Below are 23,373 nucleotides of genomic sequence, written 5' to 3'. Positions count from 1 at the left end.
GAAAAAAATACCTAGGAATAAACCTACTTAAGGAGGCAAAAGACCTATACTCAGAAAACTACAAAATGCTGATGAAAGAAATCAAAGTTGACACAAACAGATTGAGAGATATACCATGTTCCTGGATTGGAAGAATCAATATTGTCAAAATGATTATACTACCCAAAGCAATCTATGGATTCAATGCAATCCCTATCAAATTACCAAGGGACTTTTTTACAGAACTAGAACAAAAATCTTAAAATTTGTATGGAGACATTAAAGACCCCAAATATCAAAGCAATCTTGAGAAAGAAGAATGGAGCTGGAAGAATCAGGCTCCCTGACTTCAGACTATACAACAAAGCTACAGTAATCAAAACAGTATGGTACTGGAACAAAAACATTAATATAGATCAATGAAACATGATAGAAAGTCCAGAGATAAACCCATGCACCTATGGTCAACTAACCTATGACAACGGAAGCAAGAATATACAATGGAGAAAAGACAGTTTCTTCAATAAGTGGTGCTGGGAAAACTGGACAGCTACATGTAAATGAATGCAATTAGAATATTCTCTATCACCATACCCAAAAATAAACTCAAATGGATTAAAGGCCTAAATGTAAGACCAGATACTATAAACACTTATAGTGTAGAAGAAAATATAGGCAGGACACTCTTTGACATAAATTGCAGCAAGATCTTATTTGACCCCCTTCTAGAGTAATGAAAATAAAATCAAAAATAAAAAATTCAACCTAATGAAACTTAAGAGCTTTGGCACAGCAAAGGAAACCACAACCAAAACAAAAAGACAACCCACAAAAAGGGGGAAAATATTTGCAAATGAAGTGACCCACAAGGGATTAATCTCCAAAATATACAAACAGGTCATGCAGCTCAATATAAAAAACAAACAAACAACAAACAACACAATCAAGAAATGGTCTGAGATCTATGTGACATTTCTTCAAAGAAGACATACAGATGGATAAAAGCTCATGAAAAGATGCTCAACATCACTAATCATTAGAGAAATGTAAATCCAGACTACAATGAGGTAACACCTCACACTAGTCAGAATGGCCATCATAAAAAAATCTACAAACATTAAATGCTGAAGAGGGTGTGGAGAAAAGGGAACCCTCCTACACTGTTGGTGGGAATGTAAGTCGGTACACCGATTATGGAGAACAGTATGGAGGTTCCTTAAAAAACTAAAAATAGAAGTACCATATGATCCAGCAATCTGACTCCTGGGCATATATCTGCAGAAAACCACAATTCAAAAAGATATATACACCCCAATATTCATTGCAGCACTATTTACAATAGTTAAGACATGGAAGCAATCTAAATGTCCATCAACATAGGAATGGATAAAGAATATACGCATGTATACAAGGGAATATTAGTCAGCCAGAAAAAAAGAAATAATGCCATTTGCAGCAACATGGATGGACTAGAGATCGTCATACTAAGTGATGTAAGTCCGAGACAGACAAATATCATGATATCACTTTGCTGTATACCTGAAACTAGCACAACATTGTAAATCAACTATACTTCAATAAAAATTTTTAAAAATTAAAAAAAATAATATGTGAGAAAATGTATTACATATTTTGACATTACCATACATAGAAAAAAATGTGATACATATATACGATGGAATATGACTCAGCTATTAAAAAGAATGAAGTAAATATCATTTGCAGCAATATGGATGGACCTAGAGATTATCATATTAAGTGAAGTAAATCAGACAGACAAAGAGAAATATTATATGATATCATTTCTATGTGGAATCTAAAAAAATGATACAAATTGACTTATTTACAAAGCAGAAACAGACTCCGTCTTAGAAAACAAACTTATGGCTACCAAAGGTGAAAGATGGGGGAGGGATGGACAAATGAGGAGTTTGGGATTAACATATACACATTACTATGTATAAAATAGATAATCAACAAAGACCTACTGTATAGCAGAGGGAACTCAGTAGTCTGTAATAACCTAAATAGGAAAAGAATCTGAAAAAGAATAGATATACGTATATGTATAACTGATTCACTTTCCTGTATAGTAGAAATTAACACACCATTGTAAATCAACTCTACTCCAATAAAAATTAGAAAGGTCTTCTTTAATGCATCCAAGCCACAGGAGACAAGCCAGCTTGAGCCAGGAGCAGCTGAGAAGGGTCAAGTTGAAAAACACTGACTTGAGGCTGAGTGGAAATGAGAAACACAGACTTTGGCCACTGGAAATGGTCATGAGGGATGCATGGGGATCAGAACCAGAAATGGGTGACTGGAAGGAAAGTAAACTTTGGGAACTTCCTTGCCTTCCTGCTTCTTGCCACCTGTCTCTCTTGCCATGCCTACACCTTCTTACCAACTTTTTCCTCATCACTTGCTTTCCTGACAGTCTCAGCTATCCAAAATCAAATAGCCCTATGACATTTATCACACAAATAGAAAAAAAATGCTAAATATGTATGGAACCACAAAAGACCCCAAATAACCAAAGCAATCATGAAAAAGAAGAATCAAAACAGAGGCATCACACTTCCTGATTTCAAAGCTGTAGTAATTCAAGGAGATCAAGATGGCAGAATAGGAGGACCTGGGGTTCACCTCTCCCCCAAAATACATCAAGAATACTACTACAAGTGGAAAAATTTGCACAGAGCACCTGCTGAACACTAGCAGAGGGCCTTGGAGACCTAAAAGGACAGGAAAAGATCCCAGCATAACTGGGTAGGACGAAGGAGAGAAAGGGAAGAAAAAGAAAAGAGGAAACAGGATGGGACCCACACCCTTGGTGGGAAGCTGAAGGAAAGGAGGGGTCACCACACCCAGAGAGACACCCTCACCAGTGGCGAGATACGCTGAAATAGAGAGGGGGCTTTGGGGGCTAGTGTAAGAAAGTACAGAGGCCAGTCTGTGGCAGACAGGACAGAGTGAGACTTGCACAGGCAGTCTGTGCCACAGCCCTAGGTGCCCCAGCCTGAGATGGTTGTCCGCCAATGCTGGCAGGGACTGGGTGCTGAAATGTGGGATTAGGAGAGTGGACCAGAGAGAGGACTGATATTGGCAGCACGGAGAGAGCCTGAGGCATCAGGAGTGAGGAATTCCACAGCTGGGAATGCTCCTGGAGGAAGTGATGTCTGCCTTGGGAGTAAGGGACCATTGTTGAATGCTGCACAAGGGATGCAGCCACCACTGCAGACTCTCTCCCCACATGTCAGCCCACCTCTGCAGGCACTGGGAGAGATTCCCACCAGAGTGAGCATGCTTCAGTCTGTCTCAGCCTCCAACCAGCCCCTGCCTCCTCAGGCACTAGAGGGGGAATCCCATTGGAGTGAGCGTGTGCACCCCAGCCGTGGCTGCCTTATCCCTCTCCCATGTGAGAAAGCATGCATGACCCTGTCTGTAGCAGCCTCTTGACCCTCACACGTAAGCAAGCAAGTGTGCCCCAGTCATCTGCTGCCTTTGACCCCTTCTCACCTGGGCAGGGAAGAGAGGCCTGAGAGTGACCCACATGCAGAGGTGGGGCCAAAACCAAAGGTAAGCCCCAAGCTCAGCAGCTGTGCAACTAAGGAAGAGGAACTAAAATCTCTTGGCACCACTGTACAAGCCATGGATTAAACCCAAATGATTGGCCTGGTAAACCCAGCATCTGCTGAATATATGAATGGACAATGAGTATTCTCACAACTGAGACTGGTCTAGCTTTAGCAGCTGTGGATTTTGGTGGCACATACATGCTGGAGTTGGGTCAGGGCAGAGTCTGAGCTGCCCCCAAAGTACCCACAGTGGGTCTAGACACATACGTAGAGGTCTTGGTGGGTGTCGTGGGGAGGCAAGGGGTTGGCTGTGGCTCCTGTGAGGTCAAGGACACTGATAGCAGAGGTCCCAGGGAATTTTTTTTCTTATTTTTAAAATTTTTACTTTTTGATTTTGTTTTGTTTTGCTGTGGTTGTTTTATTTATTTATTTTTAATATATTTTTTATTTTTCTATTTTTATTTATTTCTTGTCTTGTTGCTTTGTTTTTTGGGTTTTAAAATTTTTTGTATTTGTTTTGTTTTCAACTTTTTTGTCGTTTTTGTGTGTTTTTTTGGTTTGCTTTAAAAATTTTTTGTTTGTTTTTTATTTTTTTATTTTTGTTTTTATTGTTTGTTTTGGTCTTTGTGTTTAGTTGTTTGCTTGATTTTTGTTTTCTTTTTTGTGTGGTATGTTTGTTTGTTGTTTCTGTTTGGTTGTGTTTTTAGTATTTGTCTTGGGTTTTTTCTGTTTGTTTTCTTTTCTTTTTTGTTGTTGTTTTTCTGTTTTTGTTTGTTTAGTTTGTTTTTATTATTTGTCTTGGGTTTTGTTTGTCTCTTTGTTTGTTATTTTATTTATTTATTTATTTGCCATACCACACAGCTTGGAGGGTCTTTGTTCCCTGGCCAGGGGTCAAGCCTGAACCCCCATGGTGGGAGTGCTGAGTCCAGGCTGCTGGACCACAAGAGAATTCCTGGCCACAGGTAATATCAATTGGTGTGAGCTTTCCCAGAGGTCCTATCTCAGCACCAAGACCCAGCTCCTCACAACAGCCTGTAAGCTCCAGTGCTGGATGTCTCAGGCCAAACAATCAGCAAAACAGGAACACAGCCCCACCCATTAGCAGACAGGCTGCCTAAAGTTGTACTAAGCTCACAGACACCCAAAACACACCCTCTGTTGTGGCACTGGCCCCCAGAAAGAGAAGAACCAGCTCTACCCACCAGAACATAGGCACCAGTCCCTCCAACCAGGAAGCTTACACAAGCCCCTTGACCCACCTCACCCACCAGGGGGCAGACACCAGAAGCAAGAGGAAATACAACCCTGCAACCTGTAGAAAGGAGACCACAAACAGAGTAAGTTAAACAAAATGGGATAACAGAAAAATATTTTGCAGATGAAGGAGCAAGGTAAAAACCCACAAGACAAAAAATGAAGAGGAAATAGGTAATCTAATGGAAAAAGAATTCAGAGTAATGATAGTAAATATGATCCAAGATCTTAGAAATTGAATGGAGGCACGGATGAAGAAGATACAAGAAATGTTTAACAAGGACATAGAAGAACTAAAGACGAAAAAAAGAAATGAACAATACAGTAACTGAAAAGAAAAATACACTAGAAGGAATCAATAGCAGAATAACTGAAGCAGAATGGATAAGTGAGCTGGAAGATAGAATGGTGGAAATAAATAAAGTGGGACAGAATAAATAAAAAGAATGAAAAGAAATGAGGACAGTCTCAGAGACCTCTGGGACAGCATTAAACATAGCAACATTAGAATTATAGGGGCCCCAGAAGAAGAAGAGAAAGAGAAAGTGTCTGAGAAAATATTTGAGGAGATTATAGTTGAAAACTTCCCTAAAGTGGGAAAGGAAATAGTCAGCCAGGTACAGGAAGAACAGAGAGTCCCATACAAGTAAACCCAAGGAGAAACACACTGAGACACATATTACTCAAACTAACAAAAATTAAATACAAAGAAAAAATATTAAAAGCAGCAAGGGAAAAGCAAAAAGTAACATACAAGGGAATCCCCGTAAGGTTATCAGTTGATTTTTCAGCAGAAACTCTGCAGGCCAGAAGGGAGTGGCATGATATATTCAAAGTGATGAACGGGAAAAACTTACAACCAAGATTACTATAACCAGCAAGGATCTCATTCAGATTCAACAGAGAAATCAAAAGCTTTACAGACAAGCAAAAGCTAAGAGAATTCAGCACCACCAGACCAGCTCTACAACAAATGCTAAAGGAACTTCTCCAGGATAGATCATAACATGAGACACAAATCAAGCCTTAGTAAATTTAAGAAAATTAAAATCACATCAAGTATCTTTTCTGACCACAACGCTATGAGACTACATACGAATTACAGGAAAAAGTCTGTAAAAAATACAAACTCATGGAAGCTAAACAATACACTACTAAATACCCAAAAGATCACTGAAGAAATCAAAGAGGAAATCAAAAAATACCTAGAAACAAATGACAATGAAAACATGATGACCCAAAACCTATGGGATGCAGCAAAAGCAGTTCTAAGAGGGAACTTTATAGCAATACAATCCTACCTCAAGAAACAAGAAACATCTCAAATAAACAACTGAACCTTACACCAAAAACAATTATAAAAAGAAGAAAAAAAACCCCCAAAGTTAGCAGAAGGAAAGAAATCATAAAGATCAGATCAGAAATAAATGAAAAAGAAATGATGGAAACAATAGCAAAGATCAATAAAACTAAAAGCTGGTTCTTTGAGAAGATAAATAAAATTTATAAACCATTAGCCAGACTCATCAAGAAAAAAAGGGAGAAGACCAGATCAATAGAATTAGAAATGAAAATGGAGAGATATCAACTGGCACTGCAGAAATACAAAGGATCATGAAGGATTACTACAAACAACTATATGCCAATATAATGGACAACCTGGAAGAAATACTACAAACAACTATATGCCAATATAATGGACAACCTGGAAGAAATGGAAATTCTTAGAAAAGCACAACCTTCCAGGATTGAACAAGGAAGAAATAGAAAATATAAACAGACAAATTACAAGCACTGAAATTGAAACTGTGATTAAAAATCTTCCAACAAACAAAAGCCCAGGACCAGATGACATCACAGGCGAATTCTATCAAACATTTAGAGAAGAGATAACACGTATACTTCTCAAACTCTTCCAAAATATAGCAGAGGGAGGAACACTCCCAAACTCATTCTACAAGGCCACCATCACCCTGATACCAAAACCAGACAAAGATGTCACAAAGAAAAAAAACTACAGGCCAATATCACTGATGAACATAGATGCAAAAATCCTCAACAAAATACTAGCAAACAGAATCCAACAGCACATTAAAAGGATCATATACCGTGATCAAGTGGGGTTTATTCCAGGAATGCAAGGATTCCTCAGTATATGCAAATCAATCAATGCGATAAAACATATTAACAAATTGAAGCAGAAAAACCATATGATCATCTCAATAGATGCAAAAAAAGCTTCTGACAAAATTCAACACCCGTTTATTATATAAACCCTCCAGAAAGTAGGTATAGAGGAAACTTACCTCAACATAATAAAGGCCATATATGACAAACCCACAACCAACATCGTTCTCAATGGTGAAAAATGGAAACCATTTCCTCTAAGATCAGGAACAAGACAAGGTTGTCCACTCTCACCACTATTATTCAACATAGTTTTGGAAGTTTTAGCCACAGCAATCAGAGAAGAAAAAGAAATAAAAGGAATCCAAATCGGAAAAGAAGAAGTAAAACTGTCATTGTTTGCAGATGATATGATACTATACATAGAGAATCCTAAAGATGCTAACAGAAAACTACCAGAGCTAATCAATGAATTTGGTAAAGTAGCACGATACAAAATTAATGTACAGAAATCTCTTGCATTCCTATACACTAATGATGAAAAATCTGACAAAAGACCTGTATGTATAAAACTATAGGACATTGATGAAAGAAATTAAAGGTGATACAAACAGATGGAGAGATATACCATGTTCTTGGATTGGAAGAATCAACATTGTAAAAATGACTATACTACCCAAAGCAATCTACAGATTCAATGCAATCCCTATCAAATTACCAATGGCATTTTTTACAGAACTAGAACAAAAAATTTCACAATTTGTATGGAAACACAAAAGACCCTGAATAGCCAAAGCAATCTTGAGAAAGAAAAACTGAGCTGGAGGAATCAGGCTCCTGGACTTGAGACTATACTCCAAAGCTACAATAATCAAGACAGTATGATACTGGCACGAAAACAGAAATATAGATCAATGGAACAGGATAGAAAGCCCAGAGATAAACCCATGCACATATGGTCACCTTATCTTTGATAAAGGAGGCAAGAATATACAATGGAGAAAAGACAGCCTCTTCAATAAGTGGTTCTGGGAAAACTGGACAGCTACATGTAAAAGAATGAAATTAGAGCACTCCCTCACACCATACACATAACACCATACACTCCCTAACACCATACCCACCATACACATGGGTACATTTTCACAAGTGTTTTTCTTACGTTTTATCAGGGACCTGTTTGGGGCCGTACCATCCTCTCAGGGCAGAGCGTGCCTTTTCCCCGCCTGGCTGTGCACGCAGCCTGCATCCACCTGAGCTTGCTGCGTTTAAAAACGGCCGCCTAGGGCTTCCCTGGTGGTGCATTGTTTGAGAGTCCGCCTGCCGATGCAGGGGACACGGGTTCGTGCCCCGGTCTGGGAAGATCCCATATGCCGCAGAGCGGCTGGGCCCGTGAGCCATGGCCGCTGAGCCTGCGGGTTCGGAGCCTGTGCTCCACAACAGGAGAGGCCACAGCAGTGAGAGGCCCGCGTACCACAAAAAAAAAAAAAAAAAAAAAAAAATTGTTAAAAAAACCGGCCGCCTAGGGAAGAGGACAGAGCCTCCGCGGTGGCCCCTGACGGGGCTTCAGCACTGGGTGCAGCGTCTGGCTGAGAGCGAACAGGCTGTCCCCGCCCTCCGTGGGGGGTGCGGTTGAGCTGGGGTGGCACCGGGTCTAGTGGCCCAGGTGGCCTGGTGTCAGGGTAACGTGACGGGTGACGAGGCCCCCAGGCCCTGTCGCAGCCCCTGCACAGACCAAATATAGAGTTAAACCTTTTAGAAAAAAAACCAAAAAAACACCTAACACCATACAAAATTAACTCAAAATGGATTAAAGACCTAAATGTAAGGCCAGACCCTATAAAACTCTTAGAGGAAAACACGGGCAGAACACTCTATGACATAAATCACAGCAAGATCCTTTGTGACCCACCTCCTAGAGAAATGGAAATAAAAACAAAAATAAACAAATGGGACCTAATGAAACTTCAAAGCTTTTGCACAGCTAAGGAAACCATAAACAAGACCAAAAGACAACCCTCAGAATGGGAGCAAATACTTGCAAATGAAGCAACAGACAAAGGATTAATCTCCAAAATTTACAAGCAGCTCATGCAGCTCAATATCAAAAAAACAAACAACCCAATCCAAAAATGGGCAGAAGACCTAAATAAACATTTCTCCAAAGAAGATATACAGATTGCCAACAAACACGTGAAAGGATGCTCAACATCACTAATCATTAGAGAAATGCAAATCAAAACTACAATGGGGTATCACCTCACACCAGTCAGAATGGCCATCATCAAAAAATCTACAAACAATAAATGCTGGAGAGGGTGTGGAGAAAAGGGAACCCTCTTACACTGTTGGTGGGAATGTAAACTGATACAGCCACTATGGAGAGCAGTATGGAGGTTCCTTAGAAAACTAAACACAGCAATGACCCAGCAATCCCAGTACTGGGCATATACCCTGAGAAAACCATAATTCAAAAAGAGTCATGTACCAGTGTTCATTGCAGCTCTAATACAAGAGCCAGGACATGGAAGCAACCTAAGTGTCCATCGACAGATGAATGGATAAAGAAGATGTGGCATATATATACAATGCGATATTACTCAGCCATTAAAAGAAACGAAATTGAGTTATTTGTAGTGAGGTGGATGGACCTAGAGACTGTCATACAGAGTGAAGTAAGTCAGAAAGAGAAAAACAAATACCGTATGCTAACACATATATACGGAATCTACAAAAAAAAAAAAAAGGTTATGAAGAACCTAGGGGCAGGACAGGAATAAAGACGCAGACGTAGAGAATGGACCTGAGGACACAGGGAGGGGGAAGGGTAAGCTGGGACGAAGTGAGAAAGTGTCATGGACATATATACACTACCAAATGTAAAATAGCTAGCTAGTGGGAAGCAGCCGCATAGCACAGGGAGATCAGCTCGGTGCTTTGTGACCACCTAGAGGGGTGGGATAGGGAGGGTGGGAGGGAGACACAAGAGGGAGGAGATATGGGGATATATATATATATGTATAGCTGATTCACTTTGTTATAAAGCAGAAACGAACACACCATTGTAAAGTAATTATACTCCAATAAAGATGTTAAAAAAAATGTTTACCAGACTCCTGAGTAATGAGGCAAATGCAAATCTGTGGGCAATGAGATGACATTGTACTTCAATTCAACTGGAGTATTAGGGAGAATGTGGATCAATAGGATTTCTGAAATATAGCTACTGGGAATGTAAATTAATACAATCACTTTGGAAAAACATTATGGCTTAACTGTGTAAAAGTGTACATTCATGCACCTTGGAACATTTGCACGCCTACGATAGCTCCTATGAGTCCCTATGCAAAAATTTACAGGGGACATGTAAAAAGTGTTTCTAATAGCAGTCTTCATAATTGTGAAAAAGGAGAGGATAGACATTGCAGAGAATGGATAAATAAATTGAGCTCTACAGCATTGAAAGGAATGATCCATTTTTATAAATAAATCTTAGTAACACAGTACTGTTTAAAATAAATAGAATTTAGTAGAACTAGTAGAAAAAATAGGAGGTAAAAAGTAGAATACTCTTTAAAGAAATATTCAAGAAAATACAACAAAATATTGTTTAGGCATGCATATGTAAGTGATAACACAATGAATGAAAGAAAGGAATCATAAATTAATACTTCATGAAGTTGTTACCCAAGGGCTGGTGACAGACCATGGAATAAATAGGAACACATTAGTAGGTATAAGTCATGGAAGATGTTCTATTTCTGGGCATGGTTGTTCACTGTGTAGGTGATCATTATATTATACATATAATTAAAGTGTTTTCTTTTCTTTTTTTTTTAATCTAAGTATTTTCCAAATGTATATATATTCTTTTGTCAGCAGTCAGTCATATATCTCTCCCTCCTGCCTTAGTTTAGGGACATCAGAGAAATATTTGATCTGACGTGTAGAGACAATATTATGATGGGAGAAAAATTGAGGAATCCTTAAGGGAGGAGGTGGGCACAAGAGAGACTGGCATTCCAGGTAGAAAGAACTGCAGGGCAAAGACACAAGGTCACAAATGAACTTGACAACTAGCTGTGGATGCAAATGAACACTTATAGACACTCAATTAAAGATCTTAGTAGTAAAATAAAAAATACCACTAAATCTAGGGGACGCTTGCAGTGATGAGGACATTTGTGGTGGGTGACAGAAAGCTCCACCCATTCTCGGGTTCCCCAGGGTTGGGCTGCTCCCCATGGTGAGGGTCACTCTGAGTCTGGCATCCCATTTGATAGGCTCTGGGCTGGAGTGGCCGCAGTGCCCAGTGTGGGCTGAGGCCTGATGCCCTTGAATGCATAACTCACAGTCAGACATTCTGGTCCTAGGTCCCCTGTGATCACGTGAGCCTTTGTCAGGACAGGAGTCTGAGAACAGACCTGGGATGGTCACTACGGGCCAGTAAAATTGGGTGAAAGTGGTCAAAAGGTACACACTTCCAGTAATAAAATAAATAAACCATGGCTATGTAATGTGCTGCATGGTGACTATAGTGAATAATACTGTATATGTATTGGAAAGCTGCTAAGAGACTAGATCTTAAAAGTTCTCAACAAAGGAAAAAATTGTACCTGTGTGGTGACAATGCGGTGATCATTTTGCAATATACAAAATATCAAATCATTATGTTGTACATCTGAATATTATGTGTCAATTATCATCTCAGTAAAATATAAATTATATAAAGTTAAATAAAAGATCCATCTCGTCGGGCTCACAGGAGAAGGAAGTGAGTTCAGAGGGGAAAAATTAATTTTGATATATCTTAAGGAAGTTGGTGATGGGCATGTGATCATGAGGACATACAGCGCAGCCTGCAGGACAGTTCGCCTGGGGGCCCCTTGGGTGATACTGAGCCTTCTCAGGCCTTGTTAGAAATGTGCAGCTGACTGAGGCGAGTGGCTCTCTGCAGGGGGAAGCAACCTCTGTAGATTGTGGCCATGAAAGGATGCCCATGCCAAAGCACAGCCCAGAGGTTTGCCCGGTGGACTCTGAGAAAGGAAATGCCCACTGGCTAGGTCAGAGTTCAGCTGGGTTCTTCTAGACCCAGTTTCCTCGTGGCTGAGGGAGAATGTAAAGCCAGCATTAGGAGCAGTTGGGAAGGAGTGGACAATTGCCCAAACCTTCACCTAGAAACAATCATGGAGCAGTCCTGTGAAATTAGGGATTTCTCCACATGTCACTTTCTGTCTGCTTGTTGTAAAATTTATTTAAAAATTTTTTTTATTGAAGTATAGTTGATTTACAATGTTGTGTTCCTTTCAGGTGTATAGTAAAGTGATTTAGTTATACATATGTATATGAATATATAGTCTTTCTTTACATTCTCTTCCCTTATAGGTTATTACAAGATATTGACTATAATTCTCTGTGCTATACGGTAGGTCCTTGTTGGTTACCTATTTTGTATATAGTAGTGTGTATATTTTAATCCCAAACTCCTAATTTATCCCTCCCACCCTTTCCCTTCTGGTAACCATAAGTTTATTTTTTATGTCTGTGAGTCTATTTCTGTTTTGTAAATAAGTTCATTTGTACCATTTTTTAGATTCCACTTATAAGTGATATCATACGATGTTTTGTCTTTGTCTGGCTTACTTCACTTAGTGTGATAATTTCTAAGTCCATACATGTTGCTGCAAATGGCATTATTTCATTCATTTTTATGGCTGAGTAATATTCCATTGTGTATATATACCAGATCTTTATCCACTCATCTGTTGATGGACATCTAGGTTGCTTCCGTGTCTACGCTATTGTAAATAGTGCCGTTATGAACACTGGGGTGCATGTATCTTTTCAAATTATGTTTATCTCTGAATATATACCTAGGAGTGGGATTGCAGGATCATATGGTAGCTCTATTTATAGTTTTTTAAGGAACATCCATACTGTTCTCCATAGTGGCTGAACCAAATTTAAAATTTACGTTAAATTGATGTATCCACATGTTAGTTTATGAACAAACTGTTAGATGGTGACCAATCCTACTATTTCAAGAAAAATTTAATGGAGGCTTAGCTCTCAAGTGGTGTCAAAGATGACACTGGTGCTGTGAATGGCTCTGAGCTTACTGAAAAGTCCTGTATCCATGACTCACATTGAGACTGACTGAAAACCACAGTTATTAACTTGAGACTCTGTGTGGCCTCCATTTAACTGATTAAACAGAGAATAACTGTGTTTAAGGATATTTGTATCCCATCTCACTCTACGGGCTAAAACCTAGCCTTTCCTCCCGTCTACCATGAAGGCTCTGTGATTTGTGAAAACATAGTATCAGCAATATTGAGATCATATCTTCAGAAACTATCACTTGCTTACAAAGGGGGTCTCAATAAGCTCAAAGCAATCACAGGGGGAATGAAAACAGCATGTGAACTGTCAAATTCGTCCTCCCTTTACTTCTTTATCCTAGAAGCAAATCCTCCCTTTATTCTCTAAGCAAAATCATTCTCTATTCTTTCCTTTATTCTCTAATCAAATTCTTATTGAGTGTCTGCTCTGTGCCAGGCACTGTCCCAGCCCTGGAGCTCCAGGAATAGAAATCCTTGATTTCATAGAGCTTAGTTTCCAGGGGAGAGACAAAGGAGTGAGAGAACCAAGTGAAATGTGGGCCAAGCTTGATGTGATAATCAGAGAAGATTAGATTTTTCCCCTAGAGACAAGCACACAGATGGGGACAAGGGCATGGAGATGGTGGATTGTGAAGATGGGCCGGGCCTGAGCTCTACCAGACCAAGACAAAACCAGCACCCGGCTGTGCAGTCTGCTCCCCTCTGCACTGCCCTCAGAGGGAGGGTAAGGCTTCCCTGGTTCTCTGTCTCCGTGTTTGGGTCCCTCTTTTACAGCAGCTTTGCCTGTATTCTAGGTAATACCATGTCCTTTTTATAATTAATAAATAGTGGGATATACATTTGACTGACTGCTGTGTCAGAAAAAATAAAGTAGACATATGAGCATCCACATAGATGCCCCAAATAATACTGAGTTTAGAAAGTCAGAAACTGATCTTGTTAGGGGTTTCGTTACACAGGCATGGTTGATGAAGCCATTGACCATTGATGACTGAACTCAATCTCCAGCCCTCCTCCCCTCCCTGGAGGTTGTGGGGAAGGAAAGGAAGGAAGGGGCTGAAAGTTCCAACCCCCTAACTCTGGCTTGGTCTTTCTGGCCCCCAGCCCCCATCCTGATGCTCTGTCGTCTCCCCACCCCAGTCATCTCATTAGCTTAAAAAAGAAATTCCTATCACTCTGGAAATTTCAAGGGTTTTAGGAGCTCCTTCCAGGAATTGCAGACAAAGACCAAATAGGTATTTTTATTATAACAGACTTGAAGCTCAATCCCTTTTGTGGACACCTTAAGGGATCCACATATAGCTTTACTATATAGTTCTCATGGATACATGTATACATTAATATACACCGATAAACATACTGAAGATGAATTGTGGAGAACTATGTTAAATTGAAAAGACTGTGGTGGTCTGTGATGGGGAGAGTAATGGGCTTAGGAAAAGGGGAGAGAGATCATCAAGGTGGGATTTAGAGTCACGAAAACAAGGTAATTTGAAAACGGGCACTCCCGTCATTTCCCTAGAAAAAACTAGCCAATCCAGGGGCTAAGCACAGCCTTCCCAACAGCCCTCTACAAACAATGTCTCCCCCTGGGAACCCTAAAGAGAGGCGAGATGTGCAGCCTTAAGGAAGCGTACTTGTTCCGTATACCCACCGACAACTTCTAGGTTTGCATACACATCGCACACGTCTCTCATCAACTCCGCACGCCAGACTGGTCCCCCAGAATCATATCCCTGCCCCTCCCTTGAATGGAAACCAATTGCTCTTATCTAAGTTTCTGGAGGAAGCTGCAAAGAAAAATACAAGATCTGGTTAGAACCAACTAGGCCCAAGATGGCAAAAGATTTGACTTCCAGCGGACCTTGAGCTTCATTATGTGCTCATTGTAATGCATTAGCATGCTAAATGACACACCCACCAGCAACAGGACAGTTGACTATTGCCATAACAACAACCGGAAAAGCCCATACAAGGACTGAAAAGGAGTGTTGCCTCAGTTTCCCATCCAAACCACATCCTTGTTCTCTGGTAAGTAATGAATATTCCTCCCTCTCTTTCCAGTTCCCTCCTGTTCACCTCGACCCTCCAAAACATATGGTATCTCCACCCAAATTGGGTTGAGAAGTTGATTTGCAAGCTAAGTTGCTGCTTCTCCATTCTTTAGCCCTTGAATAAAGCTTGTGCTATTCAAGGGGTCTCACCCAGGCTAGGGTCCAGGCAAGCAATTCAGTAACAAATTGAACAATGAGAAGCCATTTCATTTCAAATGTGAAAGAAAAATCAGAAGAGTGACCAGTGTAGGGGAGCACATATTGCCACTCCAAAATGTTTCTCTGGTGTAAGGATTATTTGGGGTTGGTTATTTCTAAGGAACAGAAGACTCAGAAAGTTGTCCTTTTTACCTCCCCCTTAAATACTTAAAAGCATTTAGATGGCGGGCTTGTTCCGAGAAGGGAGCTGTCACCAGAGGTAACTAAAAAGAATATGAGCTAGGCATGTAGACTGGGAAATTTACCAAGGTCTATATGTTCACGTTCCTCTCTGTGTCCCATTGTCTCTACATGGCGGGTCACACACTTGTTTACCAAGCATTTGCTCTTCCCATTACCCTGTGAATTGTCTTCCTCTGCTCTGAAGTCCTAGACCCCGAGCCTCAGCTCTTTAGGTCAGAATGAATACATAAGCCTTGATTACCTGACCCTATGACAGACTCAGTCCCAGCCCTGCTGCACCTTTAAGTTCCTTAACCTGTCCCATGTTGTCCAGCACCACCTACGTGCTGGCAACTCCCAAATTTATATCTCTACCGCAGGCCTCTCCTCTGACCTCAGACCCAAATATCCCATTGTTTATACAACATCTCCCGCTTGTATGTCTAGGGTGATCTTTAGTAACTGAACAAGGCCAAACCTGTCTCAAGCCCCCATCCCTCTCTTCCCATAGTCTTATCACTTTCAGGTAATATCAATGCCACCCCTCATTTGCACATGGGGCTGTCCGCATCATCTTCTCTCTCACACTTCACATCCCCAATCCTGCAACCTAACAAATGTATCCAGAATCCAGTCGCTCCTCCCATTCTCACCACTATTGCCCTAGCCCTGGGCAGTTCTTAGCCCTCCCTCACTCTCTTAACCACCTGAAAAGGATGACCAGGCCTTCTGCACCAAACCACAGCTCTCCACCAGCCAAGGCTACCTCTCAGGCCTCCAAACAAAAAACAAGCATCCCATCACTGCAAGTGCAAAGAGTTTGCTTACTCACCACTGTCAGAGAGGAAAGACATTTCTGGTGTCAGAGATCAGATTGGAATGTTTCCACTAAAACAGCAGAAAATGTTGAGTCTGGTGAAGTGCTCCCTGTAGCCCCTAGCACAGGACACTCCACAGACCTCTTCTCATCGAGGGAAATGCAGACACGGTAGAGAGCAAGGACTGGCAAACCTCTGTCCTGCCTGGGAAATGAGGCCCGGGATGGGAGGCAGCAGGGAGTACAACAGCCTCTGACTTGCACCCCTCTTGCAAGAAGATCTGGTTGAGAGTTCAGAACCCACATTTCCAGGAAATGAGAATGAAACCATAGCAACCATATTTACATCCTTCTCTACAGCACAAGCATTTCCCAAAAAAGAAGAATACAAGAGTGTGACTTCGAGAGGCTCAGTGAGTAAGGAGAGGGCAGAGAGGTACTAGGGGTCAGGAAAGGCCGGTCTCCGAGGACCCCTGGGAGGTTACCTAGCCAAGACACCCAGGGGAGCACAGAGGGCAGGGAAGGAGGAAGGCTGTGAGCAACTTTTCAAAGCTTCCAGTGAATGAGGGAGAAGCATTTCTCTAAATTTTCTTTGTCTTTCTGATCTTTCATTGTTAGGAGACTTATACTTATACTTGAATGGGCATGGATCACTCTGGTGGGTCATGGGGTCACATCTGATGAGTGAATCAAACTATCAGAAGGGGCTCTGGGGACACAAAGCAAGACAGCAAGGAGGGGGACACAGAGAGGGAGGAAGGAACCTGGGTCCTTAAATTTATATGGAAGATCAAGGGGAAAAGACCAAAGTTTCTTTAGAAGAAGAAGAAATGGGAGGGTTTCCTATAAGGTACATGGTGCATTATCATGTATATTTCATATATTATAAAAATAAACAAAGTATCCTTTAATGCTATAGGTGGGTCCTGGCACAGAGCCCTGTGTTAGACTCTGGCATGAATGAAATTCTGTTGAATGGAAGAAGTACATAGCATGTTAGTGGGTAGAGAAGGCACTGTCTAGTAAATGGAGCTGGACAAACTAGTTATCCATATGGAAAAAGGTTACTGATTCTCTATCTATATCACTTTTTTTTTTTTTTTTTTTTTGCGGTACGCGGGCCTCTCACTGTTGTGGCCTCTCCCGTTGTGGAGCACAGGCTCAGTGGCCATGGCTCACGGGACTAACCGCTCCACGGCATGTGGGATCTTCCCGGACCGGGGCACGAACCCGTGTCCCCTGCATCGGCAGGTGGACTCTCAACCACTGCAGCACCAGGGAAGCCCTATATATGAAACTTTTTAAACTTAAAAACTTTAATCTCTAGTGAAAACCAAGAAGTATGTCATTGTGAACTATTTGTCATACCAGCATTTTCTGATTGGCAACTTTATGAACATATTTGATAACCTCTGAAAACATACATTGTCTCATAGCATAATTTCTTTCTTCTATGTGGTACAAGACATGTGTCTAATAAACCCAAACATCTCTAGTTTTTTTTCTCATAAGAGGACAAATGTAGGTAAATTTAGACTTGTCTAGAAATCAATGTTTCAGTATTTTATCTTATTTAAGAATTTTCTAGACACTCAATGAATTCTTATTATTTAATTTAATTTAGCAAAACTCTGAAGTTCCAAGTACTAAAAATCTGGAGAGACTGTAACTGAGCAGGACCCTATTGGGCCTGCCCAGAACACATCCCCCCCAATGTCCGCTACCTGTCTCTTATCTGTAGAAAAACTTTAGCCTCCTAGGCCTTCCCTGAGTTCCAAAGAATACATTTCATCAGAGAGGTGAGAAAAGGCAGAGATAAAGGAAAACAGTCAAGCAGACAAAATAATAATAGTTTAGTCATTAAACAAAGTCAAAGACCTTTAGTTCATCCTTGAGGGGTATAGATAATATTCTGAGTGGTGCCCTTTGAGCTGTTTTTTAGGTAACTGTATGATGCCCACAGCCAGTCTGACCCCAGACTGGTTGGAAGCAAAAGGCTGATGATGTTGACTCCAGATTACCTCATTACCAACCAATCAGGAGAATGTCCACAGGATGATCATGAACCTCACAGCCCCCCTCCCATTCCCTGTCTTTAAAACATTTCCCTGAATGCCATTGGAGAGTTCAGGTCTTTTAATCCCTAGCTTCCTGGCTCCTTGCTTGGTGCCCTGAGATAAACGTTGCACTTTCCTTCACCACAACCCAGTGTCTGTAGATTGGCTTTATTGCACGTGGGTGAGCGGACCTAAGTTTGGTTTGGTAACAAGATTATTTTTAAGAAGACATTCCCCAAACATAATGATTTCCAAAGAGTTCACCCCAGAACACTTATTTACATTTAATTTTTCATCATATCAAGTTATTTTTTTTAATTTGCCACAGAAATAGTATGAACTTATTTGACTTTCAGTAAACCTATTATACTTGACATTGATGACTCTAAAGACATTATTAATTAAACCTACAATCTTAAACTTGTTTTTATTCATTAAAAATTAGTCCTAGGTCATGTGCTCCTTTAAAAATTTGGATTAGTTTCTGTTGTATTTAAAAATATTTGATTTGTAAACACTTACTTTCCTTAAAGCCAGTTAAATAGGGCCCATTTACAAATTAATTTTTACATGAAGTCAGACAGAACCAGAGATCTCGTAGCTTCATTTAAAAAGTTAGTCATGAATCAGGTATTTCAGTATAAAGCTTATTAATTTAAAATAACAGATGAAATAAGTTGTTTATTCACTTGAGTTTAAAAGGATTCTTTTTTCTTTTATTAAGTTCAACTTCTACAAATTTAGCCAAGGCCATAGTCTCAGGCAATGTGGGCTGTGTTTGCATTTCAAGAACATGACATAGAGTTATAACTGCAACTTTTGTCCTAGGAATACTTTTATTTTTTTAGGGTCAGGATTTTGAAAAGATACTTTATCAAGCCAGCTTTCTCTAAACATACTGCAAAAAAAAAAAACCCACAAAAAAACAGTTTTGGAATGTCAGAAGAGTTTCATGTTGCCCGTTTTCCTCCAGTGTCTAAAGAATACTATGGTCATGCATGTTAAAAAAATAATAATCTTTTTTTCCTTGGGAGCATAGCTGAAAATTTTCTAATTGTGTAAGATACACCCAATAGGACTACAAGATGGAACAGAGCTCTGATTATCCATTATTCTTATTTATGGTCAATATTACCAGAAACAGACAGACCAGGACCAGATGAACCAATACTCAGCAGTCTCTCAGGGTCACAGTTCCCTAGCAAGAGAATGGAGGATTGTCTACCTACCACTGCAGATGCGGGTACCAACAAGACTTGGTCTAACAGGGAGTTTCCCCGTTACCAATCAGGCAGCGTCAGATGGCGAGGGACTCCTTGACCCAGAAGGAAAAGTCCAATTAAAGTGGCAGTATGTTCAAAACCAGATGACCAAATTTTATGCCTTTCCCCCCCAAAGGAAACCTCCAATCAAGGCAACCAGTAAGTCAGAATACCCTGGTGTCATCACATGCGAGATTCCACCACTTACCAGAGACATATCATAGACCAGACCATGACCAGGACCTTGTTTCTTTCACCCTGGAATTGAAAGCACTGTGGGCCAGTGATGCCTGGTCAGTGGCAGTGCTTGGGGCTGTCCCTGAGCCAAAGGTGCTCAGGTAGCTGCTGGACATGTTCTGAGAGCTTCCACCGTAACAGGGTGATAGAGTGGGTCTGTTTACCGAGATTTGGGCAGAGACTGCAATGTCGATAACAGGTTAGGAAACACCCAGCTAAGAGAATGTGAACCTGGCTTTACCACCCTTGATTCCATCCCTGGGTCAGAAAACAATGACTGACAGGTGAGGAGAAGGGAAGGCAAGGATCACTTTTTAGTGAGCCCTTTGCAAGGGAATGTGCTTTCATTTTAAGCCAGCTATGGGTCTGGACTTGGTCTTCCTGGGTAAGATACTCTCATCCAATAAAAGCTGGATTTCTTCACCATTTGTAAACCCTGAACAGGAAGTAAGAGGCCTGTGGGTCTGGACTGTGCCTGTCCCTGAGATTCCAGTGGGGATGTTAGTGTGAGCCACTCCCACCCCTACCATTGTCCCTCCTATGAGAGGGACATTCACTACACCAGGGGTCATCAGTAGGATTGTAACTGTCTCACCCAAGTATGTCATTCCTACCCTTTATATTTCCTCTCAGCTAGCTCCCATCCTTGTAATGGGGTCAAGTGTGATGAAGAAAGAGGAAGGAGCTGACTCTTTCCCTAGCCCCACTGCAGCTATCTCAGTTGAAGGAAGGACTGAGCCAGGGCAGGGGAGATTTCAACTTTATAAGAGTCTGGAGATCGTTTATTAGACCAACTGGATTTTGCTTACCTGAGTGGAGCTAGAAGACAGGATATTTCCTGAGCTGTTCCTTCCCTCTGTCAACCAGGAAATGTGTGCTTTGCCTCTTCGCATTTCAGAGACCATATTGATATCCAGGGATGCCTGCCCCATCCTGAACATGTCATGCCCTGAGGAGACCAAGATATTAGAGGCCTAGTCTTGTCAGTCACCACAGAACATTGCCCAATGTCAACTGAAAAGCTTAGTCAACATTTGCAAGGTAAAGGAAGGACCACACCCATTTTCCACTTCAGCTACTGCTTTTAGAGTTAAGGCACTTTCAGAGGGTTTTCTGGACACACTCAGCCATGCTAGGCAACCCATTTTCTGCCTGTCCTCCTTCCCTTTACTCCTGTTCCCTGCTTTGCTTACCTGCATCCCCAGTCCTAGCCTGGTCTCTGATGGAGGTCTGGCACTCAGCTTCTTTGTCCACACTCTAGCCTGCTCAGTGTCTGGTGGTGAAAGTCTTAACATGCAAGCATCACATGGGTTGAGGGTCTACCAGAGGTGGAGGGACATGAGAGGAGGTGGTACAACCAAAAGAGGCTGCTTCCTGGACCTTGTGAATTCCCTTGAGCCCAGTTCCAAACCATTTCAGGCATCTAATAGACAGATTAGCCTGAAAGGAGAGCCCAAACCTAGAAGAGGTTTCCAAAGGGTGGCCCCAAAGTGCAATCAGCAACCTTTGTATGTCTCTTGTAGACTTTGCCCAGATTCTACTTTGGTTCCTACTCTGTGCGGGGAGAAAGCATCTTTGCAGAGGCTCACAGACCTATGACAGAGTCAGTTAAGAGTTTCTCCTGCAGAGGCTGCAGCTGTCCAGGTGCCCAAAGAACAATTCCACTTGGTAGGTGACCAGTAGTGACCATGACAGGTCTGTGTCACTTGTGGTCCTGAAGAAGATTCATGTGATCACAGGGCACTTAGGAGCAGAAGGTCAGACTGTGGGCTGTGAGATGTGTATTCAGGGCATCAGGTCCCAGCCTGTGGACAGTTCAGAGCAAAGATGGAGAAGGCATGAACTTGGTTTTCTTACTTATTTCTTATTTTACTCCTGAGGTCTTTAATTAGCTGTTTGTCTGTGTTCACCTGCATGCACAACTCATTGTCAAGTTCATTTGTGAGTTTTCATCTTTGCCTTGTAGTTCTTTCTACCTGGAATGCCAGTCTCTCTTGTCCCCACAATGATTTCTCAGTCTCTCTTCCGTCATAGCATTGATTGTCTCTATATGTCAGACAGAGAATTTCTCTGATGTACCCAAACTATGGAAGGAGGGAAAGATTCATGACTGACTGCAGAGAAAAGAATATATGCAGCACCAATTTGGAAAGAACTGAGATACTTTCCTTTTTAGAATCCTCTAGTTACGTACATAACATAATGATTACCTACACACTGAACAACTATCCCAAGAAACAGAACATCTTCAGTAACTATACCTATCTATGTGGTCCTACTTACTCCATGCTCTGCCACCAGCCCTTGGGTAACAACTTCATGAAGTATGTGTTTATGATTGCTTTCTTTCATTTGTTGTTTTATCACTGACATATTCATGCCTTAACAATATTTTGTTGTGTTCTCCTGAAACTTTGTTTAAATGGCATTATACTGGTTCTTAATTTAAAAACTCAGCAATGGGCTTCCCTGGTGGCGCAGTGGTTGAGAGTCCACCTGCCGATGCAGGGGACACGGGTTCGTGTCCCGGTCCGGGAAGATCCCACATGCCGCGGAGCGGCTGGGCCCGTGAGCCATGGCCGCTGAGCCTGTGTGTCTGGAGCCTGTACTCCGCAGCGGGAGAAGCCACAACAGTGAGAGGCCCGTGTACTGCAAAAAAATAAAAAAATAAAAATAAAAACTCGGCACTATGCTACTAATATTTATTTATCTATTATATCTATGACCCATTCTTTACGATGCTGTAGAGCTCAATTTATTTATCCCTTCTCTGTCATTGGTTATCCTCTCCTTTTTCACAGTTATGAAGACTGCTGTTAGGAACACACTTCTACATATCTTCTGGACATTTGTGCATAGTGACTCTTAGGTACCATCTTAGGAGTGGAAATGCTTGTTCTCAAGGTACATGAATGTACGGTTTTTTTTTGTTCTGTGGGTCAGTTCATTCATCCCTGTGCCAGCACTCAAGTACAGCATTAAAGTATACTTTATTTTTACAATGTATAAAATATACATGAAAAATACCATATATGGTACTGCAAACCCTCCCATTTCTTCTTCTAAAGAAAACTTGGTATTTTCTCCTTAATCTTCCATGTAAATTTAGGAATCCAGACTCCTCCCTCCTCTCTGTGCCCAGCTCCTTGCGGTTTTGCCTTGTGTCCCCAGAGGCCCTTCCGATAGTTTGATTCGCTCATCAGATGTGACCCCATGACCCACCAGAATGATCCAGGCCCCGGGTTGACAATGTGGCAGTCAGGTATAGGTCTCCTAACGATGAAAGAACAAAAAAGACAGAGAAAAGTTAGAGAAATGCTTCTCCCTCATTCACTGGAAGCTTTGAAAAGTTGCTCACAGCCTTCCTTCTTCCCTGTCCTCTGTGCTCCCCTGGGTGTCTTGGCTAGGTGACCTCCCAGGGGTCCTAAGAGACCTGCCTTTCCTGACCCCTAGTACCTCTCTGCCCTCTCCTTACTCACTGATCCTCTGGAAGTCACATTCTTGT

Source organism: Pseudorca crassidens, chromosome 3, assembly GCF_039906515.1.
Source record: "Pseudorca crassidens isolate mPseCra1 chromosome 3, mPseCra1.hap1, whole genome shotgun sequence".
Classification (NCBI taxonomy): Eukaryota; Metazoa; Chordata; class Mammalia; order Artiodactyla; family Delphinidae; genus Pseudorca; species Pseudorca crassidens.
This window is presented reverse-complemented; position numbering follows the sequence as displayed.